The 20,940-nt window shown below is 38.0% G+C and overlaps 1 protein-coding gene across 2 annotated transcripts in view; it reads left to right on the top strand.

Moving 5' to 3' along the window:
• Positions 1-20,940, top strand: part of LOC150088046 (glutamate receptor 1-like) — a 630,662-nt gene that overhangs the window by 235,334 nt on the left and 374,388 nt on the right. The gene's annotated exons all lie outside the window — the stretch shown is intronic.

The raw sequence follows: 20,940 nt of genomic DNA, 5'->3' as shown, positions 1-20,940 counted from the left end.
CACGAAAACTTCTTCCTAATCTCCCTCTCAAAATTCCCTCCACTTTCTTCCTGGCCAATAGGAGATCTGCGCATCCCTTTTCCTGTGCTCTCATTTGTCTCCTCTCATCTTCCGTGGGCGGGTCTTCTTCCCAACTTCCGTGGCCTAGAATATACGAGAACCATCTAGAACGAGAGGCGGAAGTTCAGGTTAACTGAGAAACGTCACAGCTCTTCCCGTGACCTCACGCGCGCACACCTGGTGACGTCGCCCACCTCTACTAGCGTTCCACCGTGAAATTTCTAAGAGAGCCAACTTAAGTGCTCTTGGCCCTTACTATGGTGCATCTGCCTCTGTCTTAATGGGGATTTGTCACGGTTATTTACTTTTACTGACTCATCAAAGAATTTCCATACAAACAAACTACAACTAAACAGGGAGTGACTGGAAGGTATTTTTGAATTCCAGTGCTACTTAACTGATGTTGTTTTTACCAGAAAACCACTATTCATATTACAGTTAAATTCTCATAATATTTAACAATTTTTATTAATTAATGTAAGGACGGGTCCTTACATAGCATTCCTCTTCCCCTAAAAAAAATTTATATTCCATATATAAATTTTTTTCCTTTCTGTCCTCAGACGGATATGACCTTATCCCAGATCCACTTTATCGACAGCCAATCTCCTCTAATTGCCTTTCTATATTTTCTAATTACACTTATATACCAGACATTACTTAAACTTATATTAAGCTTCATTAACTACTCCCATCCCATATTTTCGTCGAATACTGCTCCTAGATACATTTGCTGCATCCTGTTTATTTCCTTTAGTTTGTGTGCCTTCTCCTCACTGGAAGCTTCAGTTCTGTAATTTCCTAATCCTTCGATTCCTTTAATTTCTGTTGCTCCATTTAATTTACGATCCCTCTCATCACAGCCATTCTCTCCCCCTTCATGTGTTTTCTCTCCCGAATGTAAACTGACCCTTTCTCTCGTTTCCAAAATTCCTACGTGTAACACCCTCCCCTTCTCTTGGCACCTTCCCTCATTATTCCTATTTGTTTTGGTGTTCTTATTTAATTTCCATTTGTTTTGTGTAACCAGAACTTTATTATCTGTGCTTGCCTTACACCCTTCTAATTCTTCCCCACTAGCTTCCTTTGGAGTTTCCCCTTTCTCTGGCTCATACTGGGCTCTGACGCCTGCCTTTCGCCTCCTGTCTACCTTTGGACTCACCTGGGTATTACTGCCGAAGGTAATGCGGCCATTTCTCACATCTATCTTGGCTCTTAACTTCCTTAGGAGGTCCGTGCCTAGTATTGCGTCGTGTCGACGACTGTTTATTCTGTTTGCCACAAAATATGAATGGGCCACCAAGTTATCACACCCCTGTATTCTTACCTTGTCTCTGACAATATAATCGGTGTGAATTTCTTCAGCACCTACCCCCTCCAGAAGAAAATCGCGGCAACATCTTATATCTCCCTTTTTCGGCCTTTTGCAGTATTTAATGAGGTAGTCCCACATTAAAATAGACCTCGAGGCTCCTGTGTCCACCAGAAACTTACCTGGTACCCCTCCTAAGCTGCCTCTCACATATAATAGGTCGTTTCTACTGCCATTAGCACTTACCGCACCTAAAGATATGGCCTTTCCTTTGGCGGTGTTTGAGTGTAATGATGGCCTCCCGCAGCGGGCATGTCTAAAAGATCCATGTCTCTTGACTACGGCATTGTTAATGCGCTCTCGTTCATTCCTGTACTCACCATGTTTAGCGCAATGCCTTTCCTCCCTGTGCTGGTCCATGTTTCTGGGGTTTCTAAAGTGTGGGTACCTGTCTCGTTCCCAATACTCTCCCCTTTCCCAGTTATTGCTAGCGCCCTGTCTTACTTTGCAGTCGCGGGTCCAATGGTCGGTGTTCTGGCACCTATAACACCATTTACGACCCCCATCCTTGTCTCTCCCCTCGTTTGTTCGTGAATTTAATTCTCTACCCAATCTTTGTTTCACTGCAGCTTGTTGCTGATCTTCCCTAGCATCATTGCTTAATGAGAGCCTTTCCATCATCCATTCCATCTTCCTTTCGATACTATTTAAATGTTTAGATAACCCTTCGATTTCACTTCCCCACTCCCTTGATTCTTTCCCTGTTTCTGGCAGTTTTTTGTCGGTTATCGCGTTTATCTCCTTTGCCCCCGTATTTCTACTAAAGTTTTCAAGCATTTCCTCCTCTAATGAGAGGTTGTAAGCGTCTGTTAATGTTTCGGGTTTTTTCCTTAGTACTTCCTTTTTAAAATTATGGCGGAGCCCTGTGATGAATTGCCCTGTTCTTATCTTCTCGAACGCCTGTTTCTCCGATTCTGATGTTTCTGTATTTAGTCTTAAATTTAGAAGGCGCTGGTGGAATTCGCTTACTGTTTCGCGAGTGGTCTGCGTGTATCCTCCCAATTTTCCTACGCTGGTTAACAAGTCATTCTTTTTCCCAAATAATTTTCTTAATGTTTCAGTGAATCTGTGGAGCGTTTCTACTTCTTCTGCCACTGTGGCCTGCCTGTATTTTTCTAATGCCTGTCCTTCTAATTTAAATTCCCCTATAGTTATGACATCCATATCGCTTAACTCTTCCTTATCCTTAATTAGCTTTAATTTATTAATAAATTTTTCCACTCTTTCACCTGATTCCCCCTTAAATGGTTTCAAATACTTGCTGTATTTGATTTGTCCTGACCCTTTGGCTACCATGCTTACCATTCTCACCTCTGGATTTTCTTGGCCTTCATATTCCTTACTGTGGCCCCCAAAATTTTCGCAATCCTCACCGCGTCTCCTACCCTTTTTTGGCATTTTTATATTTATTACTCTCTAGCTATCAACTTTAACTAATCAATAAGTCTGCCGCTTAATCGTTATACAATTCCTTAACTATATTAGATAATCCAATTCGATCTACCATTAACGTTTACCTGCTTGATCAATAATCAATTTGCTAAAAATTCAACAACCAATAATTATAAGAATTAAAATTTTTAATTTTAATAATTAAAAAAATCAATAATTATCTCTTTACATCTACACTTATCTATCCTTGAAGTTTACCTGATCAATCTCAATAATTAATTCAATGGTACATAAATAATAATTTCCAATTCAATGCTAAATCAATCCTTGCCTATTCAAATCCACCGTTATTTACTTGTTCAATCTATAATCCATTCTACAATAATCAACTCAATAATACATAAATAATTCTAACTTACACTTTCTGGCTCGCCAGCTGAATTTTACAGTTTCAGCAACTGATTATAATGAATCTTTGTTTTGTCATTTCTAAACACAGCCTTCCATTGAGGAGTTTTCCTGGCTGGCATATCGCCAATTGTGGGGGGCAGGGTAAGTTTATTACTTATGGGGTTATTTTTTTGTATCTTTTCCTTTTGTATTAATGTATATCCCCGTAGTCCAATCCTCCCACTTAGCATCTGACTTGTTTGTTCTCAGAAGATTACCTGACTCGTAGGGGACCTTAATTATTTTAAGTATTTCTCCACAGGATTGGCTGAGTTTCGGAATGACAGACTCCAACACATGAATATAAAATAAAACAATGTTTATTAACATATCATACAAAAACTAGCAATAGCAGTTATTCAAACTATATTTAGCTGGTGACTTGTTATTTCATTAACCTTTATATGTGTAAATATCTTGTTCAAACTCAATTGTTTCATCATCAGATATTCTACTCTAATACACATTATTATTCATTATGTCATGGTGTCTCTTCATGTTCTTTACAGGGACTTCAATAGGTCGTGTCATACACTTTACATAGATTCTTCTCACTCTTCTTATGAACAGTCTGTATAATAAACCAACAACTACCAGCCAATGAACTGGCTCACAAAAACCTTCAGAGTTCGTGTCTCAATTTGTAAAAAAATTGCATTTATTCAATTAGACACCCTTTCTGCAATCAGGTCAACAGGAAATATTAATCAATTCAATTTAACATTACCCTTCTGAACAGTTAATCCTCTATACCTTTATAATATCACTTGTTAATTAGCCCCTACTTAAATCAGAAATACTCTCCACAAATCAACTCATAATAAATTGAAATTTCAACCTTCAATTTCATACATATTATAAAAACCTTTCCCAACTTTAAACAATTCTTAGTTATCTATTATACCCTCTCCTTCCATCAAGCATTTATATGAGGGGCTTCATTTCAAATTTAGGCTACGTCTGTTTTAAATACATTACACCTTTATACATATATTCATTGCTTAAATCTCCCTCCTTAACTATATATATACTTATTTCTCCTAAAGTCCTCTCCTTAATAAATTAGGTACACCTATTTCGGTAAACTCTATAGCACTTACATGTTTGGCCTGGAACTTTCCTCTCTGCTCGGCTTCCTTTCATATCGGTCATTCAGGTACTGGAATGCGGGGGCGCTCATTTGGGGATCTCGGTGATTTATGGTGTCTCCCTACCGGATACTGCGTGGCTGGAATCAATCAGGGTCGTATATTCTTTACCGGTCAGCATTTCTTCTTCCGTGGATAGAGGAGTTGTCTAGTAGGTCAATGGTTCGACCACTCATTAGACTGGCTTTGCCTATATAATTTTCAGGATGTGATTCTTCCTTGCTACGGCTTCCATGCTTACAGGTGAACATTCCTACGGGCTGTCGGGATACGCAGAATTTCTATCATTTCTTCCATCTACCTCAGGTCTGCAGCTATCACCCAAATTAGACTACTGCTCTGCTTTGTATCGTTCTCCACTCATTCCAATCATTCTCCAGACCGCTTCGAGAACTTCTTCCAACTCCCCCGAAGACTTCCTCCGAAAACGTCTTCCGAATCCCACGAAACTTCTTCCGAATGCCACGAAAGCTTCTCTCTGAATGCCACGAAAACTTCTTCCTAATCTCCCTCTCAAAATTCCCTCCACTTTCTTCCTGGCCAATAGGAGATCTGCGCATCCCTTTTCCTGTGCTCTCATTTGTCTCCTCTCATCTTCCGTGGGCGGGTCTTCTTCCCAACTTCCGTGGCCTAGAATATACGAGAACCATCTAGAACGAGAGGCGGAAGTTCAGGTTAACTGAGAAACGTCACAGCTCTTCCCGTGACCTCACGCGCGCACACCTGGTGACGTCGCCCACCTCTACTAGCGTTCCACCGTGAAATTTCTAAGAGAGCCAACTTAAGTGCTCTTGGCCCTTACTATGGTGCATCTGCCTCTGTCTTAATGGGGATTTGTCACGGTTATTTACTTTTACTGACTCATCAAAGAATTTCCATACAAACAAACTACAACTAAACAGGGAGTGACTGGAAGGTATTTTTGAATTCCAGTGCTACTTAACTGATGTTGTTTTTACCAGAAAACCACTATTCATATTACAGTTAAATTCTCATAATATTTAACAATTTTTATTAATTAATGTAAGGACGGGTCCTTACATCCTGTTGGCAAGAAATAGCATCGACACCCATTGTTTGACACAATCCTTACAATTTGTCTTAACACAGCTTTCAGCAGGAATTACTTTAAGTAAAGCTGTCGAAGGATTCACGATCTTACATTTATATGCTCCTTGTTCAACTTTACATATTTCCACTGAGGCCTGGGTTATTACTGCATAATTCAGGTGAACTAAAATTAGCAATAGGCCTCTTGACTTCTTCATACTCATCTTCATTTCGAATGACCTTGTTACTGCTCTTGACCTGTAAGGGACGAGAGAAAAAGAATATCTATCAGTCTTGGACCTTGAACTGCCCTTGAAAACAGAAATCGCCATCTATGAATCAAGTTTTCGGGTGGTCCCATCTTTAAACACATAAGAAGAGGGCCAATTGACCTTTGAAAACATAATCTTTATGCGTATTAAATTTCTTAAGTTACTGTTTTAAGTTCCTGCTTAGAGACAAACGTCTTGCTTCACAAGTTCAAAACACTTACGGTTGTATGTCATCGCTTATGGATAAGCCTGATATGATGTGAGCTAACTCTTTGATGACTGTAGTATATGAAGTAGACAGCTGGGTTTTTTTTTTTTTTTTCATCTCAAGGCATCCAAAAATCTCAGCACTAAGTTGTGCGCAGTGGTCCCTGTGGGTTGATCTGAACTTTCCTGGTTTTCTTGAAATTCGGGTTCGAATATAGGTTCTGTTGCCCACTGTACAAGTCGATCATATATACTTAGACCTTCAGAGTGCGGCGGTGCTGTTTCTGTCCTTTCCTCGGAGCAGACCTGAGCTGGCTGAGTCTGAAGTTCAATGTCATTCTCTATATCTCCCGAGGGAGCGTTACATTTCATTTCATCGTCTGTCGATTGGGCTATTTCAGGAGCCGTTATCTCATTTTGTGACTGGGGAAGTATTTTCTCTTCCTTATACTCAGGAATTGATACCAAATGAGGCTCGTGATGTCTACTCCGTAAATTGTATTGGTGTGTTGGCTGGGAATGCACTTGCTGTTTTCTGCCTGGCAAAGTGACATTCTCCTCTTGCCTTTGACTCTGTGAAACTATCTGTTGATCCTGCCTTAACACTGTTGATTGTTTTTGACTCTTATTAGGTAAATACCTTAACGGGATCGAAACGGGCAAACTTGGCACCTGGTAAACCTCAGGGTCAAGCCATTCTTCTTCTTCTGATTCCACATATACCTCTTTTGGTTTTGTGTGTTCAGAGGTTTGTTCAGGTAAGGAAGTAGTTTCTGACGGCTCTAAGCGTAATTCTGGAAACGGTTTGCGTTCTATGACTTTAGTTAACCTATCCACGTGAACTAATTGTTTATCCCTAGGGTGATATATATGCTGAATCTGATAGTTCACTTCAGATGCTTGAGATATAACCCGATATGGTCCACTACTCTGACGAGACAACTTGCGTGTTCTACCTGGTTTAACCGTCGGAGTATAGAGATATACTATGCTTCCAACCCTAATCTGCTTATCTACGGCCTTAGTAGAGCGATATTTTTCTTGTGTTTGTGCAGCATTTTCCAAATGCTGCTGAACTATTTCATAAGTTCGCTGCATCCTCGCTACCATTTGCTCTGAATAATGCTCCAAAGAGGCATATGTAGGATGGGTTTCTGAAGTCCAAATATGCTGTGGCATTACAAGATCTCTTCCATACATTAGATAATTTGGTGTTTCATGAGTAGCAGAATGCACAGCTGAATGGTATGCTGCTACTGCCAATGGAACACAGATATGCCAGTCTGATTGTGTAGCATTCACGACATGCGATAGGATTGCTGCCAGAGTTTTATTCAGCCTCTCTACTCTTCCGTTTGTTTGGGGATGAAAAGCAGTGGTTTGAAGCTTCTTAATGCCCAGTTTTTGATAGATCTCTTTCATTAAAGTTGATAGGAAGTTAGTTCCTCTGTCTGTCAGCAAGGTTTGTGGGATTCCATGTCTGGCAACCACATAATTTACAAAAGCTGTAGCTATTTCCTCTGCTTTCTGTGTCTTGAGAGGTATTGCTTCCACATAACGTGTGAAGCAGTCTAGAACCATTAATAAATATTTATGTCCATCTAGGCTGGTCGGCAATGGACCAAGGATGTCCATGCTCACTGTACACCAGGGAGATGATTCCGTTGGGAGTCGCAGCAAGTGTGCTTTTGCTTTTGGATTATATCCTCTTCTTTCTAAGCATGAAGGGCAAGAACTGACATAAGCTTTAATTTCCTTGTACATATTGGTCCAGAAGAAATTTCTTCGTACTTTCTGTAGAGTTTTGTCAAACGATAGATGAGCCGACCGGGCTAGCCGAGTGGGTAAAGTACCTGCCCGGCAACCCAAAGGTCGCGGGTTCGATTCCCGCCTCGGGCTTGGATCAAAGTACTGCAAAAACCTTGGGAGGTGCAATATGGCCACAGAAGCCGATGCGCCAACAACTACCAAATCAAAAATCAATCAAAAGCCTCCAAAATCTGACCTTTTAATGCATGTGGAACCACAACTTGCTCAAATGGCTGTTCTCGAGTCGATTTAGCATCAGGTAAGGAGTAATGATATAATATCCCCTCATTTAGATAATAAGAATCTGGAATCTTAGCTAAAGCTTGGCCATTTCCTTCTAATTGAGTGATTAAGGCGTTTAGGCTGTTGTCTTCCCTCTGTAAGGTTCTCATTAATTTCTTAGTAGCCTCCTTGGGCATTACTAATGCTTCCAATGTAATTCCGGTCGACATCGTCGCAACTTCTTCAGTTCTGGGTTTCTTTAAGCACTTAGGCTTTACATCTTCTTCTAACACTGGTCTAGACAAAAAATCTGCGTTTAAATGCATTTTTCCCGGCCGGTGGACCACATCAAACCGGTAATCCTGGATCATTAAGTTCCATCTCGTCAATCTGGGCGTGGGGTTTTTTAATTTCAATAAATAACTTAATGCTGAATTATCTGTGATGATCGTAAAATAATTCCCATACAAATACGGGCGGAACTGAGATATGGAGTACACCACAGCTAAACTTTCCTTTTCTACAGTGCTATAGGACTTTTCAGCCTGTTTTAGAAGTCGACTTACGTAAGCAATTGGATGTCTCTCCCCATCTTTTGTATTCTGCTCTAGAATTCCCGCGAGGGAACTCTCACTCGCATCTGTGGCAAGGAAAAAAGGCTGGGAAAAGTCTGGGTAGATAAGGACCGGCTCTGTTATCAGGGCCATCTTCAATTTCTCAAAGGCGGACTGTGTTGACTCGTCCCACTTAAATGGGGTGTCCTTTTTTGTGAGATCGGTTAATGGCTTGGCCACCTTCGCATAGTCCTTGATAAACTTTCTATAGAATCCTGTCATTCCCAAGAATCTTCTCACCTGCTTCACACTTCTAGGATGAGCGCAATTTTCGATTGCTGAGATGTTCTTTCGATCTGGTCGGATCCCTTCTGAGCTGACTCTATGGCCGAGGTATGTGATTTCTTCTTTTAAGAAATCACATTTGGATGGCTTGAGCTTTAGATCATACTGCCGCAGGCGCTGGAACACCAGCTCCAACCGTTCTATGTGTTCTGAGAACGTTTTACTGCAAACCACCACATCATCCAGGTACCAGAAAATAGACTGCGTTTGGAGACCTTGCAATACGATCGTCATGGCTCTCGAGAAACTAGCCGGCGCCCCCTGGAGGCCAAACGGGAGTTTTTCGCATTCGAATAGTCCTCTTCCCGTTGTAAATGCAGTTTTATGCTTATCAGCGGGATGCACTGGGATTTGCCAATATCCCGATTGCATATCAAGCGCCGAGAAGTAACGAGATCCAGAAAGGAGGTCCAAAATTTGTGAGATTAACGGAAGCGGAAAGCAATCTGTGACCGTTTTAGAATTTAATTTCCTAAAGTCAATACACATCCTCATTGATCCATGCTGTTTTTTCACCATAACGATCGGAGCACTATAGGGTGAAGTACTTGGAGAAATTATGCCTGCATCCAACAACTCATCGATCTGTCGATCGACCTCGTTTTGCAAAGAATATGGTGTTCGATAAGCTCGTTGTGCAACTGGGGTATCATCTGTAAGTTTTATTCTATGATATAGAACTGTAGAACGACCTAATTGGGATGGAGAATTAGCAAAAACGTCTCTATATTTATGTAGCAATTGAGACAACTCCTGTCGCTGTGAATCAGTCAAATGATTCAACTTGAAGTCACTAATCGACACTGGAGGCAGCTTTTTCCTGTTATCTTGTTTACCTGCAAAATTAACTTCATTCATTTTAATACATTCTATAACAGCAATTCCCATACGTTTTGGTAGATGTAATGGTTCATCAGAAACATTTGCCACTAGGACAGACACCCTTCTGTCCTGAGATACCTGGTCAATTGAAGTCCTCACAGCTACATCGCTCCGGCCTAGATTATAATTCGGCTCTACAATTACTGATTGCCCTGGGAGAAACTTGGAATTACACTGAACTGTTAGTATAGATTCAGTATTAGGTGGTAGGATATGTTTAGAAGTTAGTTTTCCTACTGTGGGTTTTGTGTCACCTAAGATTTTCTCCCTAACTCCTATTTCTCTCATGCAAATACCAAGTGGTAAAGATTTTAAAATTCTCTTCCCAGAATCTATGACAAAAGAACGACGGCGTAAGATGTCTGAACCCAGGACAATTTCATATCTAGGGCTTAATGTATCTGAGGCTACAAGAACATGTTCTATAAATGTTTTTCCATCTAATGTCAAGTTTACAGTAATTTTCGAATGCAAGGGTACAATATTTCCCCCGATTCCACAAACAGTAACATCAGGTGGCCTTTGTTTCAAAAATCTGTCATTTTTAATTTTGTGAAAAATATCTGCACTAATTAAAGTTACTGAAGCCCCACTGTCAATTAAAAATGTTGTTGGGATACCCTGAATAAAGCCTGCCACTAAGGGTAACTCTGTATCGTTCTCAGCTGTGAAAACACCATGCTCTGCCCTACTATACTTACTATGTTTTGGAATCTGTTTGAAAGTTTTTGGTTGTCAACTCGATCTTCGACCAAATTGTCGATCTGAAGCCACTCCCATGTGATTAATCTGCCTACGATTGAATACCCTAGGTTGTCTATATTCAGTATTATCCCTATATAACACTCCTCTAGGTCTAGCATAATAAGTATTCGATCCTATATTATTTTGAAAACGATTTCTTACCCTGTCATCAAAAGGCATCCTAACTTGTGGAGCGCTAGTGTAGTCATTTCTGGCTACTGTTGGTCTCCGATAGCCCTGCCGATAAGACGCCTCTTGACTCGGGGTAAAGATACGTGGTCTCCCCGTAACATTTTCACTCCTTTCTCTGTTTATATCTCTTTCCGACGGTCCTAACGCTCTGCTCTGTCTACCGTAATTCGACCCAACTTGGCGGCGCGCAGCTTCTCTGTTTGTAAACAATACGCTGTGCGGAGCGTTCTCGGCAATTGGCCTCACAGCGGTGTCTCGCACTTTAGGCAGATAACCCTGCTTACGCTGATTTTGTCTAATTTCTTGTAACTGTTGGTCAATACCCGCTGCGAAATTCTGAAATCTGTTGGCAAGAGTAGACAAGTTTCTTTCTAAGCTATTTAAATTAGTGTTGTTCGTTGATAATGCTTCTAGTGATTGTTGTAATGAATTTATTTGTTCTTGTTCAGGAGTTAAAGTTCGATTGTTAGCAGTTTCGGCCAAATTTATAGTAACGTGTTTAGTTTGAGTTAATCTTTCATTTTGTTCCTCACGAGTTGAAATTTCTAGCGCTAGTTGATAAGTGGCTGGATTTTGACTAAGAACTAAACGTTTCAATCTAGGGTTTAATCCGTTCAAGAATTGTGCCAATAATGTCTGATCTCTTAACGCAACTATTTCTGGTGTTTCATTCTCAGTTTTAAAAGCAACCCTACACAAATTGTTTAAACGGGTGCCAAACTGAATGACTGTTTCAGAAGATTCCTGCCTAGCAGAGCTAAATTTTTGTAATTGTGATATGAGTGGCTGTGAACGTTCAAAACGTGATATAAATGCCTCTTTAAACTTGTCATAATCCTTTTCGGATCTTAACTCCATCGAGTGAGAGAGAAAATCAGCGGCGGGGCCCTTCAGCCGACTTTTCACCACTGCTATTTTCTCTCTGCCAGACCAGTTTGCAATGCTTGCAGTTTCTTCCAGTGATTCGAAAAAGAACGAGGCCGATGGCCCTTCATCGTCTTTCCCAAAGTACATCGGAACTAAATTAAGAAAACCAGCAATTTGAGGCGGATGCACCCTCACAGGTGTTGCCTCATGTTGTGTGGGAAATAACGGTTCAGAAATTTCTAAATTTGCCCCATCTAAGCTTGGACTTTCCATTTTGCTGTGTAATATTTGTATATTAAACGCTTATATTAAGTTAATACCAATGCGCCTACCGTACAGGCCCAATTTTCCTCATAAATATACTTACCGTATCATGGCTAAGTGGGCATTTCAAACATTATCAATATTAAATTCAGCTTTCTAAAATTTATATATAGCGCGCAAAAGTTAAAAAAATAAAATTCAAACAAAGTTACTATATAGAGAAAGATAAGAAATGCAATAAATTTCATCAGCAACAAGCAGCAACTTTTAATTCTCTTCTATTTACCTTCTAAAAACATTTATAGTATGTTTATATTACTAACTATTTAGTTTCTACTTTTCCGTTCATGCGTATATTCCCAAGCCAAAATGTATGCAGCTAACTGCTTTACTTTATAATATGTTGCTACTTTTTGCTCTGCATTATCAAACAACTATAATGATAATAATATTGATATTTTATCATCACTAAATAAAAGTAGTATAGTAAAATTCTCTCTGCCAAGAACTCAAAAACACCACCGTCCATTTCATCTTTCTGCTTATTAGTCCTGTAAGCTTAATCAGTTTCTCTTCACTACTCAAAACCATCCTGGTCACGGCACCATGTCACCTCGCACACACACCTACTCGCTGCACATATACTCGCTGCATAGATATATACTCGTTTCACTTACTTACTTAGGTCTTGTGTGTACTAGGGTGTGGCCGCATCAGAACTAGTTAGTCTAGGCATAACCTATACTTTTTGTTCTAAGTGTAGTTACGTTGTTTCCGACACTTTTCTTTTGGTCTGCCATCTTAATTTGCTTTACTGTGTTCATCTCGCCTGATCTGGAATATCGTTCTGTTTTATCGTCTAGTGGCTTGGTTAGGACAAAAACCTCGTATACCCTCAGGGAAGAAGAGAGATGGAGATATTTACCCCTTTTCTACCCTTTTTCCCCGCAGTTTGGGCTTTGCGTTGTGCTTATTATTATCGGGTAATCATGCAACTGATTACTCGATAACCGCAGTTACCTCCGAATCATGTTTTAACGTTTTGCCTTACTACTTTAGTGGTTGAATGTGAGGTTTTGGCAGTTAAGAGAAACTCCTATAATGCAAAACATAATAAAGTTTAATACAAGTAAAGCTTACACATTTTAGTCCTTTCAGTGATATAAATTCAACAAAACATTATGATAGCAATAGGATCATGTTCTTTAGAGTTATCATTCTTAGACACAGCAATTATTAGTTACAAGATTATAAAAGGCTAGAAAGAATCCATCTGTTCAGTTTCATGTTCTCATACTATACCTTTTCAACTAACTTACCCAACTAAAGATACTCCTTTCGCTTGAATAGCTAATCTCCTCGATACTCCGTTATTTCGGGCGTCCGTTACCTTAACAGGGATTGCCGTATTTCTCTTCCGTTCTCGGTCGCAGGTTCTCCTTCGTTCGTTCGCTGGTTTTTCCTCTTCTTTTCTCCGGTAGCTTTTGCTCTTCACGTTGTCTGTCTCTTTTTTCCCTCCCTTCTCTCTCCCGAGGACCCGCTTTAATACTCCTTGTCTTTCCTTATTGTTTAGATAATTCTCTTTCTCTTATTGGAGAACTCCCACGTCCTCGCACATTCGGACTCTACGTCAAAAAGACACTTCATCTTAAGGAGCGAAGCGAAGTGATCATCATCTCTCGATTACGCCATGCCATGTATCAAACATTCTGGCCACACGTGTAGACACTTCACCAGCTCCTTATTAGGAAAATGAAGAGTCTCTAGCTTACATATTCACCGAGTTTACGATGCTCGGAGGAATCGGCCATATCCGTTCTCACGGGTGTATCTGTATATCTTTCTCTGACCCCCCCTCTTTCTGTCGTCATTATTTGCATGTTAAGTTAAGCGCATCTCTTGTGTTTATAGAAATTTAACCCGGTAAGTGGCTCCCAAGATAGCATCGCCGGCCAGCAACTGTAGAATGCTTATGTAGAGTCTTGTTTTACAAAGTTGCTGTGGCTAATTTCGCCATATTTTAATTCGCCATTATAACAGGTTCCAATATAAAGATTTAAGGACATTTAATTTGCTTTAATACTTAGTTTTAATCACTCTAAAATTGTTAATAAATGGATCTTTGGGGAATAACTAAATAGGGGAACTATGAGACATTATAATTAATATAATTACTATAGATTTAGGGGAAAGGCGGAATTAGCACTGCAACACTTTGCATACCATATTAATTGCTTTTACTAAATTTATGTTATGTAAATAACTTAATATCCAAAATGCAAGCAAATAAAAGTGCGTGGTTTTCTCCAGCTATTGAATTGTAACGTTATAGCCAAATGATTTATTTTCAGCAATATATTTCTTAAACTTTCATTTTACTGTCCTTTCGCACCTTTCTACTTCTTTTAGCGCACCTTTCTACTTCTAGTATACTTTTCCTGTATGCGCCAAGTCGTGCTGTACGTAAAGTTATATAGTTAGGGGAGGTTATGTTAGAAGAAGACAAAATAACTTTATAGGGCATGTTTTGAGAAGAGAAGAGAAAGCATGCTTAGGAAAGTGATAGAGGGGAAGATGTGTGGAAGAGAGCTGTTTGTAGAAGGAGAATTGGAATGATGGATTGGATGGGAAGAGGAAATTATGGAGGATTTAAAAGGGAAGCTCAGAGAACTTGAAGAAGATAGTGTAAGGAACCGCAGGCTTTGCTGCACCGGCCAAAAAAAAAAAAGTAGATAAGAATTAAAATTATGCACTTCCCTGCTCATGTAGGTAACTATCCAGTTGGCCTTTGAGTTTATTCAGTCAGCCTCAACAACCTGCGGAAGCAACTTGTGATAGCAATCAACGACTCACTGACTAAAAGAAAACTTTCTGCAGCCTAGTCTAAACTTCTTTCCCTGTAATTTGAATTTATGGTCCCATTTTACCAATCCCTCTCATAGCCTTATAAACAATAATCAGGTCCTCTCTAAGGTGTCTAGTTGCCAAGCTATGTAGCCCGTATATTCGAAGTCTTTCTTCGTATGGTCGCCGTTTTGTTTATCACATCATGCGAGTTTCCCCGTCTTTTGACCTTTCAAGAAACTCACTATCTTTTTTAGATGAGGTCTCCATACTAGAACACATTATTCAAAATGCAGTCTTACAATTTGCGCCGACTGGGCTAGCCAGGTGGGTAAAGTGCCTGCCTGGCAACCCAAAGGTCGCGGGTTCGAATCCCGCCTCCTGCTTGGGTTAGAGTAAAATGCAAAAACTTTGGGAGGTGCATTATGGCCACAGAAGCCGATTCACCAACAACTAACAAAAAAAAAAAAAAAAAAAAAAAATACAATTTGTCTTATACAGTGGATTTGTGACCTCCCTATTCTACAGGATAATTTTCGATAAATACTCGGTAGGACACCACGGACTTTCATCTCTGCCTGATTACGCTGTTCAGAAAACTCCATATCTGCCTGTATCATAATTCTCAGTTTCCTTTCCTCCTCTTTGTTTTTATTTCAACACTACCAAATGTATAATTTATTTGGGGGTTGCTATTCCTAAAGTGTAAGACCTTGCATTTTGCTGTATTAATACATAGCTACCACTTTTCTGACCACTGTTGACGCCTCTTCAAGTCATCCTAAAGGAAGTCTGCTTGATAATGATCATTAACAACTCTCCCAATCTTTACGTCGTATGAAAATTTTCACATCCCTTCGTCGATGTCGTTTATAGAGCTTTCAGGTTCAAGGGTGAAATACAAGAATCTACTGGCCGCAGGAATAGCCTTTTCATAAAATCGGAATCGTGAAAAAGAATTAGTTTGTCATTTTTCCGAAGAAGGACCAATGCAATGCTAAATTGCAACAGTATTCCTGCAGGTATGATTTTTTTTTTTTTTTTTTTTTTTGGAATTTTCTACCAACCATCCAATGGGGTGGAGGCTCATCGAAACATTGAGTCATTGAAGAAAAGCCTCAAATGGTTCTTCTCCTTCTTAATGGAAACAAGTATGTTTCCATTCCTGTAGCCCATTTGGGACCACAGGAATACTTGTTTGGTATGCTATTCAGCCAACAATTCCGTTACATAAAAATTCTTTGGTTTCTGTGCTTGTGGGATGGTCGTACAAGAAGTAAACATTGGGAAAGGAAAGTGTGGCCACCAAGACAATCTCTAACACCAATATCAAAGAACATTAAAGAGTCACCAGTAGCTTTAAACAAAATACTCTAACCTCTTCTACATAAAAAGCTAGGTTTAATGAAACAGGAAACAGTTCGTACGAACACTAAATAAATATCGAAATTTTTTGAAGTATGTTTGCACTAAATTCCCATCGCTTACATACGAAAAAAATCAAAGCAGAAATTTTGTTGGACCTCTGATCCGCAAGTTGCTGCTAGGCTATGTATGTATTTGAAGAATCAGTGAACGAAATTTAAAGAGACGCCTAGTCTAGCTTTAAAAATGTAGTAGCAATTTTGTTTGGAAACAAGAAACACCCAGATTACTAGATGATCGTGAGTGACGTACTGGAGGTCAGAAAACTAGGCTACAATATGACTGTTAATGCACGAAAAAAGATTCCATCGGAATGTAGAAGAAATGGTAAAAATGTATCAAGTGGGATGGAATGTCAATATGATGGCCGACTATCGCTGGATGCTAAAAGGAGGAACAGCCAGGGAAACTATATGCATGCCTGAAGATGTCAAAACAGAAATAACAAAAATATCAAAGGCTATATCTTCCTTGACAGGAGGTTGTAGCCTTTTAATGTTTCTGCTTTTGTGTACTTTTATCGGTATTTTCACATAACAATAGCCTATTTCTAAAACCTTTAAAAACACGAAATAAACCATATGTACCTCAACCAATATTTTTCTTATAACTTTCAAGTAACTTTCGAATTTGCTATTAAAAATGTACTTCAGATTGCTTATTACCAGTAAAATATCAAAACACATTTCTTAAAATGCAGACCGGCGTTATCGGACAATTCCTCATTATAAGCACATACTTTGGCATTTAAAAACATTTGTGGTCGTGTGGTAGAATTTGGCTAGAAGTTTTGTTTCATCCGTTTATTAACAAAAATATAAGGCATCTATTTATAAAAATCTATAATATATGATATTAACAAATATATAGGGTAAAAAATATGGCTAACAATATATTGGGCAAAAAATATGGCTAACAATATACTGGACAAAAATTAGGGCTAAATATATTGGACAAAAATTATTGTTAACAAATATATAGAGTACATAGGACAAAAAAAAAAAAAAAAAAAATATATATATATATATATATATATATATATATAAATATCGAACTACTAAACCTCGTGATCAACTGAAGCGTTTGAACAACGTTACCAGATTAATTTGAGATATCCAGTGGCCAAAAGTATTATTTGAGATTTCTATTGGCCAAAATGTGACGATATTTGGTATTTTTAAACTTTATTTCGGATGTGCAGTCCATTTTTTTTGTAACACTTTTAGTCAGTAAGATATTTCGTATTTTGTTTTCACGTACTCAAATTTTGATTTATGTGCTAGCGCTATTACCTATTGGTAAAGTCGTGCCATTTTTATAGTTTTTGTTGTCAATTGCATTTAAACTTACTTTCAAAGTGTCACGAATATACCTTAATTCACCAGACAGCTTTTCTTACACGTAAAGTGATCACTGTCTATAACCAACCACCCTATGAAAGAAAGCATATAAATTTCATTTTAACCCCAAATTAGGTAGTTAGGACAAGAAGAGGGCTGTTCATTCATTGTGCTTCGCATCTTAGAGGATGACTAAAAAGTAAAAAGCAAAATATCACTAATGATCGCTGTTCCCATCTTGTAGAACAAGGCAACCAATCATGGCGAACTTCTCGACATTGGTCAGAGAAGTCCCTCATCATTACAAATAAAAAAAAGCGAATGAAAAAAAATAATAAGTATATTTTATTTTGTAATGCTTTAAAATTTCATTAAAATTTTCAATAAGCGTAACCTTCATTCCCTCTAAGTTTGTGTGCTTTGGTTCAGCTCATCAAAGGCTGTATTATAATACTTCGGGAGGAAAAATATATTAAAAGATAAAAATTTGTTGTCCAGCGTCCTCTCACCTTGAATTACATTGTACATTTTATAACGATATCGACCAATTACTTTTATGAGTTTCTCAACTGTTATCCTGCTAACTATTCATTAGGTAAGTTAAAAGTAAAGGATTTTATGGATTTGTATTAGGGGAACTTAAGATTTACTGTTATCTAATCAGTAAAGTTTGCTTACTAACCTCAATCTCCATTCATTAAAAACCTGAGAATTGTTTAGGAACATCTGAAGAGTGACACAGTCACAGGTTTTCTTGGCGCAGTATAACTTTAGTCGTTTTTGCGCCAATAAAATCAAAATCAAACACAGTCACAGGACAAAAAAAAATCATGTTTTTTTGTTTTGTTTTGTTTTGTTTTTTGCTTGTTTAGTTGAAATGACTCACCAGAAAGGAGGCAGCCGCACAAGTTCGCCTATTAAATGAACTGCGCTATATATTCCCAGTAGCATAGTTGACCAATTCAAACCTTTGCACCTTCCACCAGAAAGAATTTAAGAAATGCTGAGATGGACAAATGATGTTTTAACCGACGATTCTAATTTTATTAAACTATTCTTTGCAAATACCTGTCTTGAAATTTTCCTATAAAATTTCATATGTTCTGAACATAGGATTTATATTATAAATATTATACACAACCACTGAAGTGTCCTTAAAAGTCAAAGACATTTTTTATGATAGAAGACTTCGATTATGGAATCAAACTAAACTTTTTGCACGTTTCTGATAGGGACATAATAGACATTGTTGTTTGTACACTGTGCATCATCTCTTGATAACCAGTCGATGTTCGAGAATGGACGAGCAAGGAGTGAATATTAAATTTTACTTGAAACTGAGGACTCGTACAGAAACCTGTAGAGTCAATTTAATCCAATGCAGAGTTTTCATGTTCGGCCATATTTTAACAGTCGTTTTAATGATTTACGGTTTACAGATGCCACATATGTTTTATGACCGAAGTTTTGAAATTAATTCACTGAACTATAGAAACAACCAAAAAAAACTAAAAACCCTTTCTATTTTAAAGTTAATAGCTATATATTCGTAATGAGTATAATACCTGTACTTTTAATGTATTTGTTAATAATTTTGAGTGTATTTTTGTTTAAACTGAAGAATACAAATAAATGAAACCACAATCCTCCCTGCTAAACGTTTAGAAATCGTTCCCCAGGATATAATTATAAGAAAATTTGCAAACTTCCGTTCAAAATTATTCTTTTATTTATTATTTATTTTTGATAATTTTGCAGATCACCTGAGAATGTTATATTTTTAATTGGAGATAGTAAACTAAGTTCTTCTTCTTCTTTTTCTTCTTCTTCTTCTTCTTCTGTTTACTGCAGCAACGCTTACCTTAACTTGCGCAGTAGAGTAATTTTATAAATTTACTTTTTTTGTAGCAAAGTTATGAATCACCCTGGAGACCACATTTGTAATATTAGACGACTAATTAAGATGTGCGTGGACAATAAACTACACCCCTTTCCCCCAACGACAAACCAGTCTAATATATCCGGACACAATTTAAAAATATGCGCGCACAAGACATTACATGAATTAAGAACACGCTTTCTCACACACATTACGAACCAAAGTAAAAAGAATATCAATATTAATATTTCATTTTTATGTTTGGATTGGTAAGAAATATTTTCTGCAGCAACGCCAAGGAATGAACAACATTCCCTCCTGAGACAATATGGACATTATTCGAAACAGTATTTGTTGTCATAATGTGCCACGGTGAAACGGCGATCCCTTGAAATTAGCATAAATTTTATGAATGCCCCTGAACTCATACACGAGCATAAAATTTAATGCATCATGGGCTTACTGTTTTTATACTTTTTTTATTATTATTTTGTTGGCTTCTTTCTCTCCTAGTAAAGACAGGACTGTTTATCACTCCAAAAAATCAGTTTATATGCCTTGGGCATTTTCTTTTTTTCCCTTTTATTATACATAGGCTTACGATGGTAGTTCCAATGTCCCAGATGATTGAAGGCAACACAAAGACACTGTTAATGAGCCTTCCTCATAGTTTTTCAAACGGTGTTTCCAACAGATGAAAGTTTGTTAACAAACATCCTTTCATACAAACAAAGCGAAACAAAAAACGCTATGACAGCCTGAAAAAGAGTTTGTCAGAAAACACAGTATCTTTTTCAACATTGCTTTACACAACGTTGTGCTCTTTTGTATTTAAGACTACAAGGTGTCGCTCAGACGCTACTGAAAACAAAACATTTTTCTCTTTTTTAATACTTTTTTTTGTCATTCAAGGAAAAAAAAATGTTTTGGGAATGTGATCATTAATCGAAAGTTGGGTAAGTATTTTTGTCAGCTGTTGTACTGAGTAGAAGACAGTTCCATGGAAAGTCAAAAAATAGGTTTGTATTAGCATCTCGTACTGAACAGGTCAGAGCGATATTACGTCATCCAAACATCAAATAACATTATTGTACTCTTCAACCTTCAGTGTTTTAATTATGGTTAGATTCATAACACTGTTATTCAGATGTTTTCTGTGCGTTGTGTTGATTTGATTGTAATTATTTTATTAAAAATAGCTACACCTTTTTCAGTGACCTGAAAAAGGTGTAGCTATATTTTTTCTAGCAATTTAGAGACCTGGATTTGGATTGGTCATGCGTACTTTACTTTTATTTACAATATACACAACTCAATCAAGCAGTTTCGTTTCACAAAATTGATTCACTGTCTCGCTATCGATTTTTTTAAACAATTTAACCTTTTTCAGTAATAAATAACGATCTGTTTTTTCGTTCTGAACATCTTAATCCTTTGGGTTGCTTTCTTTCTATTTCTTTTAGACAGTATTCAGGCTGAATATACCGGTAAGGTGGGTATAAACATGAAGATACCACTTGTCGCATGGAAAAACTAATGGGAGGAAGTTCGGACACGACACTTGGGCGAGTGTCTAACCCGAGAAATAAATTTGACTATTCTCAAGTGATTTGCAGGATTCG

This window comes from Mastigoproctus giganteus, chromosome 3 (assembly GCF_048544385.1).
Source record: "Mastigoproctus giganteus isolate SK-2022 chromosome 3, ASM4854438v1, whole genome shotgun sequence".
Taxonomy (NCBI): domain Eukaryota; kingdom Metazoa; phylum Arthropoda; class Arachnida; order Uropygi; family Thelyphonidae; genus Mastigoproctus; species Mastigoproctus giganteus.
This window is presented reverse-complemented; position numbering and strand designations above follow the sequence as displayed.